Source organism: Natator depressus, chromosome 6, assembly GCF_965152275.1.
Source record: "Natator depressus isolate rNatDep1 chromosome 6, rNatDep2.hap1, whole genome shotgun sequence".
Classification (NCBI taxonomy): Eukaryota; Metazoa; Chordata; order Testudines; family Cheloniidae; genus Natator; species Natator depressus.
In genome coordinates this window covers 52,994,523-53,009,289 of record NC_134239.1, presented here as the reverse complement: position 1 = coordinate 53,009,289, position 14,767 = coordinate 52,994,523, and the positions used below count along the sequence as shown (strand labels likewise).

The 14,767-nt window shown below is 40.1% G+C and overlaps 1 pseudogene; it reads right to left on the bottom strand.

The window, feature by feature from the left end:
- Nucleotides 1-1,887: 1,887 nt before the first annotated feature.
- LOC141989747 (E3 SUMO-protein ligase ZBED1-like) lies at nt 1,888-3,848 on the bottom strand (annotated as a pseudogene).
- Between the last annotated feature and the right edge of the window lie 10,919 nt (nt 3,849-14,767).

Genomic DNA, 14,767 nt, shown 5'->3' with positions numbered 1-14,767 from the left:
AAGGAGTTCAGCCTACCCAATGCGAAGAGGGGTAGAGTGATGAAGGTTTCCATTCCATCTTTAACTCAGCTGTTATGAGGTATGTGGCACACTATACATAGATAACATTATGAAGCTTGACTATCCTTCTATTCAATGGGGTGAGATAAGAATGCAGAAGGCAGCAATAACTCTAAATGTCCTTGTCTTGTTGGTAATGATAGAAAATATTTTATTATGAAGATATTAGGCTGGGTGACCTCCCTGGAGCTGCTTCAGAAAAAAAATTCCTTCTGAACTGATTCTGAACCCATATACACAGAGTCACAGCAGTTCAGCAATGTTTTTTGCCATGAGTCTCATTGTTTTGCCTGCTCTAATTGAAACAGCCACTATTCACAAAATTTCACTTCCCTCCCTCGCACCACCGCCCATCTTTCAATACCATAAGAGCTTTATTTTGAAATATGTTCTCTACTGAACCTGGCACTTGCTGTGCGTGGTCTCAATTCTCACTTCAAAACAGTTGAGAGAACAAGGTATGGGTGAAAATTCACTGGGAAGCCAGTTGTTAATTCCAATAATCCTGTCACTCCTAGCAATCTATTCACCCCCAGCTCCAGGTTACAGCTGTTTGTTTTGGCTGAAATGAACCTAGGCTGGATGCAGAGCAGACTCAAAGGGTAAAATAATATGCCACAAAGAATAGAGCAATCTGAGGATAAAATAAAGGCTGAATAGCTGAAACAGAAAAAGATAATGCTGAAGCCAAGGTCATGGCTTTTAAAGCATGAATTCCTACCACATGCTGAGAGCAGAGATTCTGAGGCAGGGTCAAAACTCACTCAGTATCTAGGACTTGGCTTTGCTGGTAAGTCAAAACATAAATTTAAGTCCTAAGTTTCCTCTCTGAATTGGACTGTAACTAGAATTTCCTTCCTCTATCTTAGTTCCCTACTTCTCTCTCCTTCAAGAGCCACTCTCTTCTCCTTTATAACCCAGTTGGAGTTACTGAGCCATACCTGTGTCAGTGATCAAGTTCTGTGTGGTCGGACCTCATGGTTGGAGCAAAAGTCTGGCCTATTTGAAGCGGAGCCAAGGGTCAGAACTGGGAGTCAGAAGCCGAAACCTAAGCCCCAGGGTAAGCCAAAGAGTCCCAGTCAAAGGCGTAGCCAAGAGTCAGAGCCAGGAGTCAGAAACCAAAGCTGAAGTCAAAGGTTAACCGGACTCACTGCCATGAGGCATAGGTGAGGGTCAGAGCTGAGAATTCAAAACCAGGAGAGAACTGGGGGCTGGGGCCAGGGGCCAAGGCATGTTTAGCAGCCAGTGCTCTGCTGTTGTTGCTGAGCTTATAAACCAGGCGGCTGGCCCTGCAGCCAGTCAGTTCATTCCAAAGCAGTACATTTTGGTCTATTGGGTGCCTAGTATCAAAGTTAGCAGGGAAGTAGGTCAGCAGCTCATTTTAGCTAGCCTGATCCCTGACGGTATTCCCCCCTTTGAGGGGGCCTTCCAAGAGCCATAGGGCTGGGTTTCTCTGGGTATTTGGTGAAAGGTGAGCAGGCATTCTGGGGAGTGGACATGTTCTGCAAAAGTTCCCATGGTCAATTGTCTGGGCCATATCCTGCCTAATCTGTTAAATACTGGAGTTTTCCTTGGACTCATCGGGAGTCTAGAATTTGCCTGATCATGTATTCCTCTTGGCCCCAAACTGCTATTATCAGGAGAGAGGAGTGGTGTGTTGTGGGAAGGTATTCTGAGCATACAGTTTTAAAAAGGGAGACATGAAACATGGGGAAGACCTTAAAAGATGCTGGTAATTAATTTTGTAGCATCCAGTCTGCATTCTGTTCTGTGGTATGGAAGGGCCCTAAGAACTGATGGCCCAGCTTTGCAGGTGTATGAGTGGATTTAAGGTTTCAGGCAGATAACTAGACCTTTTTCCCTACCATGATGCTGATCACAGGACTTTATGCAAGTTGCTACAGAAGTGCATAGGGACAGCCACCAGAAGCTCCTAGGTACCAGGTCTTGAGTTTTGAAGAGGCTGAAGTGCCCTGCAAAAGGGGCGTCATGACAGAGTATTAGGATTTGAAGCCTTGTTGGGCCTTTGGGCATGTAGATGTTCCCTTTGTTCAGCCAATCATTAAGACAAACAAGTTTGTTTACATTTACGGGAGATAATGTTTCCTGCTTCTTATTTACAGTGTTACCTGAAAGTGAGATCAGGCATTCACATGGCACTGTTGTAGCCAACTTGCAAGGTATTTATGTGACAGATATGCTAAACACTCGTATGCCCCTTCATGCTTCAAACACATTGCAGAGGACATGCTTCCATGCTGATAACAGCCTCTGCTTGATAGTAGTCTAAAACAGTGAGGAGAAACACACCTTCATTTTCATCATCTGAGTCAGATGTCACCAATAGAAGGTTAATTTTCCTTTTTGGTGGTTTGGATTCTGTAGTTTCCGCATCTGAATGTTGCTCTTTTAATAATTTTGCCAGCATGCTCCACACCTCATCCCTCTCAGATTTTGGAAGACACTTCAGATTCTTAAACCTTGGGTCGAGTGCTGTAGCTGTATTTAGAAATCTCACATTGGTACTCTTTGCGTTTTGTCAAATCTTCAGTGAAAGTGTTCTTAAATCAAACAGCATATGCTGGGTTGTCATCCAAGACTGCCTTAACACAAAATATATGGCAGAATACGGGTAAAACCATGGAGCAGGAGACATACAATTCTCCCCCAAGGAGTTCAGTCACAAACCTGCAGGGTTCAAGTAATGTTTCTAGCTTTTGCAGTTTTTCAAAATCTCTACTTGTCGGCACTGATAGATTGTGGTTTTGAAGAGCTAATGGGGCTGTGATAGCAGCTTTATTTCTAAGGAGGCACTGAACCATACCCAATGTGAAGTTCCATCTGGTTGAAATATCTTGTACAAGAGGTTCTTGTTTCTATACATTTGCAGCTTGTATTTCTAGCTCTGTACTGTTAGCTGGACTGTGTTTGAAATGGCCCACAAGTTTTCTACATTTTGCCAGCACGTTTCCAACGCCGTCATCCCTGAGCACTACTGTAATGGATCGCAGCAGACTGTGAGCAATGCATGTCATGTGTTCAAAAGACAAACGATTGGCTACTGCTATCATATTAGGTACACTGTCAGTACTAATTGTTGTTACCTTTTCTTGAATATTCCATTATTTTGCAACATCCAAGAAACTCACTGCACATTTCAGCATAAATGTCTCTCTTCAATAGGAGTTACTGTTAAAACAAATGACTGCAATGTCCATGCAGCATCAGTCAGGTGTGCCACAAGTCAAAGATAGATGTGATTACTCAAGGATGTCCAGTGATCACTAGTCAAAGCAAGAGCTAGTGCATTTTTCAGAAGCTGCAACTTGTAGTCTTCTAGTTGTGATATAGGTCATGTATTCGCGATGCAACGGTTCCTCAGAATGGCAAGGTATATGACTGATTGGAAGATGCAATTTGAATAACATCTCTTAGCCCTCTGTTGTTTATAGTGTTGAGTGGTCTGCAGTCCATAGCTATCTGCTTTGCAATAGCTTTGGTTAAGCTGTTGTACTTTATTTGATCCATGGGCTTGTAGTGATCCTGAAACTCTGTAAGGTTACTCTGTCATGGCTGGTGGGATTCATTTGCTGTTGGTGGGTTATCTGTAGCACAAGAACGGGAAGTGAAAGCATGTTTAGCGCATAGCTGGCGTGCAGACTTGGTATTGGAACTCAACTTTGCAATAGCTATAGATAACCATCTTTATATCCAGAGAACCATCCAGAAGTTTTTTTTAAAATAAACTTCCCATTCAAAAGACCTGAACTTTTGTTGCTTTGCTCCATTAACTTTTTCTGATATTTAAGCACTCCAAATCATGAGAACACAGTAGAGCTGTGCCATTGTCCACCAAGTGATGAAATACAGTAAGTGAAGAGGGTCAAAACAGATGTGTGCAATTAACACTCATTAAAAAAAAAGTGTTAATTTGTTTTGCGTTAGTCCCTTGTGTTAACTGTGATTAATTGACAGCCCACCTAGAATGATATAAAATTATATGCCACATAAAATAGATGAAAAATTGGCTAAGAAATAGGTCTCAAAATGTAAATGTAAATAGGGAATCATCATTGAGATGGTGTGTTGTCATTGGAGTTGTGCAGGGATCAGTTCTTGCCCTATGCTACTTAACATTTTTATTAAAGACCTAGAAAAAAACAAAATCGTCACTGATGAAATTTGCAGGTGACACAAAAAATGGAACAGTGGTAAATATTGAAAAAGATAGGTCACAGATACAGAGTGATCTGGATTGCTTCGTAATCTGGGGGTGAGCAAACAATATGCATTTTAATATTGTTAAATGTATATATTTAGGAACAAAGAATATAGGCCATACTTACAGGATGGGGGATTCTATCCTGGGAAGCAGTGACTCTGTAAAAGGATATGGGGCTCATGATGGATAATTAGCTGAACATGAGCTCCCAGTGGGATTCTGTAGCCAAAAAAAGCTAATGTGATCCTGGGATGGCTAAACAGGGGAATCTCAAGTAGGAGTAGAGAGGTTGTTTTGCTTCTGTATTTGGCACTGGTGCAACTGCTGCTAGAATACTGTGTCCAGCTCTGCACACAGTTCAAAAAGGATATTAATAAAATTTGAGAGGGTTCAGAGAAGAGACATGAGAATGAATAAGGGATAGGAAAATATGTCTTATAGTGATAGACTGAAGGAGCACAATCTGTTTCGCTTAACAAAGAGAAGGTTAAAGGATGACTTGAATACAATCTATAAGTGCCTACATGGGAAATCAATATTTAATAATGGGATCTTCAGTCTAGCAGAGAATGGTATAACACGATAATGGGTGGAAGTTGAAATGAGACAAATTCAGACTATAAACAAGACTCTTTTTTTAAAAACTACACTTAGAGTAATTAACCATTGGAACAATTTTCCAAGGATCATGGTGAATTCTCCATCAATGACCTTTTTAAAATCAAGACTGGATGTTTTTCTAAAAGATATACTCTAGGAATTGTTTTGGGGAAATTCTCTGGCCTGTGTTATACAGAAGTCAGACTACATAATCACAGTGCTTCCTTCTGGCCTTGGAATCTATGAAAAAAACAAACAAACAAAAAACACAGAAACCTTGTAACAGGTTCTTTGCCCACAGAACTATCAAGACAACCAGAGCCTCCTCCCCATGCATCCCCTTTCCCCCGATGCCCCAGCCCAAGAGAGGAGTCAACCCCAGCAAGCCAGGACTTTGAATGGAAAGTTCTGTCCAGTCCTAGAGGGGATACACCTTAAATGGCAAATGAGGGAGATAATATTGTGTTAGGCATAAAACATCTATGTCCTGACTCTTCCCTGACAACCCTTCACTGGAAAGCCAGCTCCAGTTTCTTATGGACCTGAGCCAAAAGGGCAGTGAATAATCCTTTCCACTTGTCCTGTCAGCACAAGACACACAGAGTTCTGGACTGGCACCACGCCTATGCAGAGGAAGAATATGGTTTTCTCAGTGCCACTACAGGGATCATATCAGAGTACCTTGTCCTGCAAAAGTACCTGTGGAGGGCAGGGCCCAGAGGGCTTAACCAAGGAGGAGGAGGTGTTAATGTTCTCCTACTGGGTCATTCTGCACACGGCATAGATCAAAGAATAGATGGTACTCACCTATCAGTGATCAGTAAGCTGAACCTGCATGACTGTAGAAACTGAAAGTGGGGTTCTAACTCCCTCAGCACTTCAGCACAGAGCCTAACTGGAATAGCTGACTCCATGAGTTTGTCTCTTGCTCTGCTTATTTTAGGCCATTACCCCTAGAATCATCTCCACAGATCAATCCTCACAACCTTCCGTCCTTCAACCCTTTTCACCCCTGCCTTTACTGGACATGGACCACCAGGCTATTTCCTCTGAAATGTCTCCAAATTACAATCTGGGCACCATTGTGGACAACTCAATGAAAAACTCTGATGTAATAAAAGCAAACAATGTTAGGATGCATTAAAGAATAGGTTGGAGAATAAAACTGAAAACATTCTAACATTACTATATGGATAAATGGTATGCGCTCACCTGGCATTTAGCATTCAGCACTGGTCACCCCATCTCAAAGAAGGTACAGCAGAAATAGAAGTAATTCAGACAGACATAGGCAACAAAAATGACTAGAGGCATGAAAAGACTTCCAAATGGGATTGAAAAGACTGGGGTAGTTTACTTTAGAGAGGAAACAAATAAAAGGTGTCATGATAGTTACTCAAATAATAATGAATGGTAGAAAGAAAGTAAGTCTGGCTCTGCTATTTACTCTTTTTTCATTGTACAAAACTAAGGGAACATTTGAGGATGTTGAAAGGCAACAAATTAAAATCTCATTAACGTGTCCCTTTTTTACACAACAACCTATTAACCTGTGGAACTCCTTGCCACAAGGTACCATTGAGGCCAACAGTTTAGCAGGGTTTAAAAAAGGATTTGATATATATAGATAATTGAAACATCAACAGTTATATTAGATAGGATAAAAATATGAATATTTGAAACCACATGCTTCAGGGCACAAGCCATCTTATAACTGAAGGAGTATAGAAAGAAACTTCCCTTGTACAGTAAATGAGCCTTGACCTTTCTCTGAGCATCAGGAGCTGCTCACTGATAGTGAAAAGACACTGGATGAGAAGGACCGCTGTTCTGATAAGTTATAAGGATTTCTAATTATGTGTCTTCCATTTGAAACACTTGACTGGCTAGGGTACACTTTCAACTGACCCCAGAGTCACCCTCCAAAAGACTAAGAGAAAATGCTAAGTGTTTCTTCTACCCTTCTTGCCAAGGTGTTCTTTTTTCCTTAAATGTGCCTTTTATCCTGTACCCAATATCCTTAAAAAAAATTACATTTGCATCACATTGATGTGTGTGTTGTTTCTTTCACTAACCACTTTTTCTATTAGCAGAAAACCTCAGATGTTCTCCACAGCACACACGTGGCTCTGAAGTGGATAACCTGGATCAGTGCCTATCAGTTTAGATGCGGTATGAACAGACCTAACTTTAACATGCCTAAGTCTTGCTAGCCACCACTTTGTCCAGTTAGAAAATTCCACTTGCCTGCCTATACTCAGTCATATCCCCAGTGCTCAGAGATCTTTCTTTGAGCCTAGAGAGGTCACTCATTGGAAAGTCACTTATACACATCCACCTTCCACTTAAGCATCTAAGAATATGTTTATACTGAGATTAAAAATACATGGCTGGTCTGTGTTAGGCTCATGGGGCTCAGGCTAAGAGGCTGTTTATTGCAGTGTAGACATTTGGGCTTCAGCTGGAGCCTGGGCTCTAGGACCCTGTGGGGTGGCAGGGTCCCAGAGCTTTGGCTGCAGCCCTAGCTCAAATGTCTACATAGCAATTAAACAGCCCCTTAAGCCCAACCCCCATGAGCCCAAGTCAGCTGGCAAGGGTCAGTCATGGGTGCCTAACTGCAGTGTAGACATACACTGACAGGCTTTGAAAATTCTGGGAAACCCAGAAATAGAACATAGGTCTCCTAGTCCTGTATCGTGTCCACTGGACCATCCTGCCTTCTAGGTGTTTACACACAGTGGGTTAAGTTTCTTCCAAGAAAACGCAGGATGCTGTCTGCCTTGAGCCCAGCCCCAGTAAACATGACAGCTTTGACTAAGTCTCATCTAGCAGCAGTCAAGCCTATAAAACCATTCTGTGTGATTTAACAGTACTGGCCGGCGTGATTTTCTGCTGCCATGGGACTCAACTAAATTGTTGTGGTTCATTTGAAACAAAAGCCAGAGAAGTTCTTTTCCTGAAAGTATTTCAAGCGTTAATTATTTTCCCCACACACACTTTTCTGCTGAATGTACTGACACAAATGGATAGGAAAACGTATTCCTATCAGACAATGGCACTCTGAAGCTGGGGCATCTTTCTTAATTCCTCGCACGGAGGGGAGTTTGACACCATGTTTTGGTGCTGTGTGACAATTTAAAAATGAAAGTAATCTTTCAACAGCTTGAATGGCTTTTTTTTTTTTTTGCTTTAAAACAGACAGCGTGAAAAAAGTAATGACAAAAAAAATCCTTTTAATTGAAAATTCTTCCAAAATATCATCACTTTTCTACCCAAAAATATGCAACTTTACAAAAATTGAAAGGTAGGTATCTTGTCGAAAAAGCTATTTGAATAGCTTAGTAGAAACAAAATGTTTTACACTCAGCTCAAATGTTTCTTTTCTCCCATCTATCCAGCACACTATGAGGCAAACTATTTATTTATGTATTTATTTATTTATTTTTAAAGGAATTATGCTAATGTTTAGTTTGACAGTAACTACAGTGTGAATTATGTGCTTCCTAATAGCATGCACCTCTGGTGAAGAGTAGGATCAGTATTTTTAAAAATACCTTTTATAAAAATCCAGTCGTATTTTTTGGTTGATAACCACCCCTTCTTCCCCGCTTGTTTAACTATAGGAAAAAATGTTTCCTGTTAGCTGACTATTGCAAGCAAGATCATCAGACAATCCTAAAGCACTTAATTTTCATTAGGTGGAAAATATTGCTTACTTACGTTTTCTAAGAACAAATAGCAACCTAAAAATAATAGTATCCATATACTTTTCGGCCTGAGTGATATTTATCTTAGGTGAAGGGAAAGCAATAAAAAACTAAAATAAATTTCTCCATGAGAGAGTGTAGTACTAATGATCTTGAACTGAAGCTCAAAATGACAGCTATCTCCCTTAGGTAATTAGGGAGTTCTACTATGACAGGGGTTGGGGTCTGTCATTCATTTTATAATTCATGGCAAGAAAAAAATTATTAAAAATGGGTTTAAAAAGAGGTCTGAATAAACTGGAGCCAGACCGTCCTAATGATCTGTGAAAGGCTGCACTTTCATTGGTGAGGTCCGGGGACGGATACAGCTACAACAACGTTGTGTACTTTGGTTGGGCATTTCAAAGGCAGCGGTTGTTCTTTGCTAAAAGTCCTTCCCTCATGCTTAGTATAATGGAAGAGGCAACCCCTGTCCTGTATTTTATCTACAGAAAGCTGTTACAGAAAATGGGGGTGGGATTGCCCTGGTGGATAGATTTATAAACTGGGAGGTGGGGGAGAAGAAATGGGTGGGATACATAGGTGCAACAGCAAGAGACTTTCATTCTGACCACGGGAACTCAGAGAAGAGGTTTGATTTCTAGTCATGTATGATTTTCCTTTCTTTTCTGTAACTACATTAAGGGGAGTCTGCCTCATTGGAATTTTGCAATCTGTTCAAATGAGGCATGTTATGCAAACTATTTCTTTCATTTTAATAGGATTTTCACTCTATTTTAAATCTTGTTTTTAAGCAAACACCTGTTGTATGGGAGTTTCTTTCCCTCAACGTCTAGAGCAAGGTGCTGCAGGGTGTTTCGCTTCTGCTGGTGCCAATAGCAGCAACAAGAGCTGGGTTCAATGAGTCTAGGCGTCCTTCTGGGATAATAAATAAAACTCTGAGTCAAGCCCCCTTCCAGTGCCATATTCTTATATCTGCATGGCAAAATAAAAATAAAGCCTCCTTGATCATCTTTGCAAGTGTTTTTTCTCCCATTTGCAAGGACTCAGTGGTTTATTAGGACATGGAATTCAAGTGTCTCTGTATAGGAAAAGAGACCTGAAAAGATATATATAGTCATATAAGCAACCCAAAATTAACACAGCAGGAGGGAAACCTTCCTAGTCCAAAATAATACATGATCTGCCAGGTAATGGAGGTCTAGAGTCCTGTCTTGCCATAAACCCAACTCACCAAACCACCACCCACAAGTAAAGTCATTCTCAGTGGTAACCAGCATGCATCCAAGGTGACTCTCTGCTGCTGGTCTGGTTCAATCCTGATCGAACTATACTGCCAGGGTCTACTTCTGATGAGCAGCTACCTGGTCCAGCTCAGTGATTTCAGCTGTGCTTTCACCAGCCAGGTGAGCTGGAGTCCTGTGAAGTGAGCACTTTACTGCCACCTCCACCAGCTTGGTTGGGCATCTCTGTGGAGTCCTTCATACAGAGCACAGAGTCTCCAAGTGAGGAACTCAGAGCAAAATAGGACTCTTGGCAGAGTCCCTGCTCCCAGGGATAGAGCTCCTTATCTCAGGACAGAGTCTTTTCCATTTCTTTATCTTGATGAACTCAAGCTTTGTTATCCAACCAAAGCCCATTTCTTGTGCACACAGGCTGACCCGTCACCCTTAAATTCTCAAAACAATTTAAAATTAAATGGTGTGTTAGGGATTAAAGGTGATTTTACCGTTTAAGGTGGCTTCAGCACTTGAGTCACTTTTAATCCTTAATGCAATTTATGCTCAAAGCATTGTAAGGAGACAAGATGGCTTTGTTTCTTAATGTCTCAAATTTAAACTCTTAAACTGCCCTAAATCTTTTGAAGTGGTTACACTTTAAAAATCACTTTAAGACAAACCAAAGTCCTCCAAAATAATGCCAGTTCTGTTACTGACTTCCTGTCATCTTGGGCATGTCATGTAGTCTCAATGTGTCTCAGTTTCCCCACCTATAAAACAGGAATAATAATATTGTGAATTATGTCAAGAACTAATTAACTGGCTATCTGCATAGCCTTTTAAACATGGAAAGGGTATGTACGTGCTATTAGATGCGGTATATACAGTGTATGGATGCATATATACAATAGTAGAAATCTCATATTACAGAAATAGTTGTGCATACATTTAAGCATAGGTGCTGGAACTAGGAGTGCTGCCGCACCCCCGGCTTGAAGTAGTTTCCATTATTTACAGGGTATACAGTTTGGGTCAATGGCTCTAAGCGCCCCCACTATACAAATTGTTCCAGCACCCCTGCTTTTAAGCATGTAAAATCTGACTGTTTCTCATTTTCCCTTTAGGTTACTGAGAAAATGTTTATCAATGGTAATATGATGAGAGAAGACTTCTGAGAGGTTGTGCATATACAGTGCCTGTGCCTTCAATGGCATGACGACATTTAAGTCCTGTCTCTTGAAACAGCTCTCTCAACTCTGTGTGCGGTTCACTCTTTTCCTGGAAACAGCTAGCTGTGCTTCACGTATAGAAAGCTGCCCACTGAGGAAAGATCACAGCATTATAATGTTGTAAGTCATATACCTTGTCACTTCTGTTGACCCTGGCCTGAACAAAATTAGAGGAGGCAAATGTAAAATGGAGCATGCAGTGGCAGAAGACATGAGTTTCAAGCATAGAGGTGCATATGAAATGCATCCAAAGGTCACTATAATTATTTTGGAGACTGGCTAACTGTGTGTGTGTGTGTGTGTGTGTGTGTGTGTGTGTGTGTGTGTGTGTGTGTTTTATTTATTTTATTTTATTTTATTTTATTTTAAAGGAAGAACATACAGTACATACTGACAAATGCTGAAGAAAGATGGACAATACAGCCAATAACCTTTGCAGGAGTTGGGAAAGGAGAAGTTACCATTGTTATGCCGAGAGACAGATGACTTTAGATAATCAAAGTAAAAATTGTTGCCTGACAGAATCCCAGCAGCAAGGCCCTCATTTTGTGAGATACGTGATGAGTTTTTACAGTGTGATAGTATTTGAGTTTTATGTTGTATGATATTCAGCAAGTGACAGTATGACCCTTTTCTCCCCCAAGATGTTATCACTTCTCTATAGCAAAGTAATTCTGCTGCTGTCTTACTAGAGATGAACTCATGAATCAGTGATGTGGGCTGAGGTGGCATTCCAGATAGCATTCTCTGAAATCTATAAATCCTTTAAGAAAGACGGTTTCTGTGCTGCTGTATGTTGTTATTGTGTCCCAGTCATGCAATTCAATTTTGAAACTGGGGGTGACCTGGATTTGAGTAGTAAATGGAATAAGAGCCACCAGGAGCTTAAGGAATCAGCACATTATTTGATGGGATCAAGGTGATGAAGTCCAACTATATTTATCTGCTGTTTCTAGTTAGTAGTGATCACAAACACTGGAGTATAATTTGCTTTCATAATCTTTAATCATGCCCTTTCATGCTAGCAGAAGTTAGCAGCAAAGTATTAATAGAGAACAGAGTCCAATATATTTATTTCCTTCAACATGTTGTCTAAACCAAAGATGTGAATGCACTCTGCAAACGTTCAATAATTAAGCCTCATAACGTTTCTGTAAAGATGGTGTTAATATGCCTACTTTAAACAATAATAATACTCATTTACATAGTACTTTATATGCTCAAAGCATTGTTCAGACAATAAGTAATCCTTTCAGCACCCTTGTGGTATAAGTGGGTAGGTATTATTATCCTTATTTTACAGATGTGAAAAGGAAGACAAAAGGTAAAGTGATTTGTCCAAGGCCACACAGTACATCTGTGCCAGAATGATGATTAGAATTCAGGATCCTCTAATTCTGAACCCTGTGCTCAACTTCCTTCAGCATTAAAAAATGTAAGATTTTAAGCTTTGACTGAAAGCGGATAGACTTTAGCATTAGAGGGCTCCACTGACTAGAAACTGATGGGGAAACTGAGGCACAAAGAGATTAAAGTGCCTTGTTCTATGCCACAGAGCAATTCAGTGGCATATCCAAGGCAGAGAAGGACTCCTGAATCCTAAGTCATTGTCACATCCCATGCAGCACTTCCCTTGACCACTGTTCACGTGGATGAGTTTTACTATTAATTCCTTCATTATTTGTCTCTTCTCTGAAGACAAATTATTCCTCCATACTATATGGTGAGATCTTATGTATAAAGTCTTATGTATAAAGTCCAACAATTGGGATTGGTAAATCCACAATTGCTAACCTAAAAAAGGAACTAAATCCAGCCAGATCTACACTTAAGAAAATGGAACAATTTTCAAAAGCTCCATGAAAATTCATTTCCAAGGTAACTTGTTTCAAGAAGGAAATGTACTGTAAGTTCAGTGGCTGGTGAATGAGCTCAGATGGCAGGCATTATGTCCACACTCTGAACTGCAGCAGGTAACAGAAATAAAAGGAGAATGGGACAAAGATCAGAGGGGTATCCTTAGAGAGAAGATCATAGACGAATCAACCAAGTACTGACTAATTGAGAATAATGCCAGCCATTGATTCTTCATCAATATCACTTCCTGTAGCACCATTTGTTTTCCATTGGAGATACTCAGTGTAACTATTAGCTCAGGTGAGGTTGTGAGATCTGATGGAATCACAGAACATGCTGGCATTATCAGTTTTATTCCATCCACTAAGCCCAACATACTGTATAGTCTATTTACTGCTCTTATGCTTTAAAGATGACAAGAGAGACTTAGTGAGAGAGATCTTGCATTGCTTAGTACAGTAGTTTCTAATTTACTTTGCTTGTCAGGAGACTCTTGTAAATAAAACATTACATTTCAGGAGCTCCTTTCTACTGGATAAATATTTTGAATAATTAATAAAGCAGCAGCATTCCATTTCCTAGCATTTAATTTAATGTTTACTCATAAATGCATTGTAGTATATGATGACATATCACACCTCGCCTTGGGAACATGAAGGCTAGGATTTCTCATTTGGTTTCTTTTCATACTATATTTAGTGTGAGTTCTTCATCAAAATCTAAGTATTGTGGGTGAAAAGGAGGACAGTGTGACTAGAGTTTAAATCTTATAAAGGAAACAACCTAGTCACCTCTTGTAGAATCCAAGTTTAACCAGTACTTAGTACTATGTGCAATGAAAGTGAGTGGGTTCTGAACCTATTAAATCTCATCCTGTTCTCTGCTGAAGCTGTGTCAGTTTTTACAATTTTTTTTTTTTTTTTGCTTTCAGTGGTTGGCTGGAGATAAAGCATCAGAATGGACTTAGCTGCTGGTCCGGGTAAAACCCTGAACCCATGTGGGGTTACATTAAAGTCATTTGCAGGATCATGTCCCTAGTGACTAGAGGTGGGGGAAATGGCTAATATTTTACTTGTGACTATTGCTTATCTAAATTGATATTTCATGGCAGGTGCAGTGGTCAACTGGTTACAGCAGGGGATTCCAATTAGACAAGACTTAGTTGAGTAATGCAAAAACCGTTTGAATTCAAAATGGCTCCTCAGTTCAACCATGTTAAACAATTCCAGCCTCACCAATTTCAGTTTGCTGCGATAGTAGTTAGAGGTAATGAGGGAACTGCCCATTACGTCCTATCACAAATTGCCTAAGCTTATACTTGAAAAAAGTGTAATCACCAGCCTTAGTTCATTTCAGGGACCATTCTTGATTATGCTGGAAGAGGCCTCTGTCAGCACTCACTGAGGAGCTCCCAGTGATGGAAATGACTGAATTTTTTTCTCTGATGGTCCAAGGCAACCCACATCATGTTTGGTGCTTGTGGGAAGTGGGGTAACCAAAGCAGCAAAGGGATACTCTTCTGATTCAGTACATTCCCTTCAAAAGTCTTCTTTGGTCAGGTTGCAATGAAGCTATCGTTATGAATTAAATAAGCCTTCAACTGGAGGTAATCCTAAGAAAGAGCAAACTCTGGCCTTGTCTATGCACAAAAATTGTACCAATTTAACTATACCAAAATAGATTCCTATGGGAATAACTATACTTGTATCTTTATGCCTGTATAACTGTGTCCAAACTAGGAATTGTAAAAATTGTTTTTATAATCAATTATTTTAGTTAGGGGGTAGAAAAAAAAATCACACCACTAAAAAAAAAAAAAAAGTTAAATTGATATAAAAAACAAAACAACCCCTGTTTAGACAAGACCCAAAG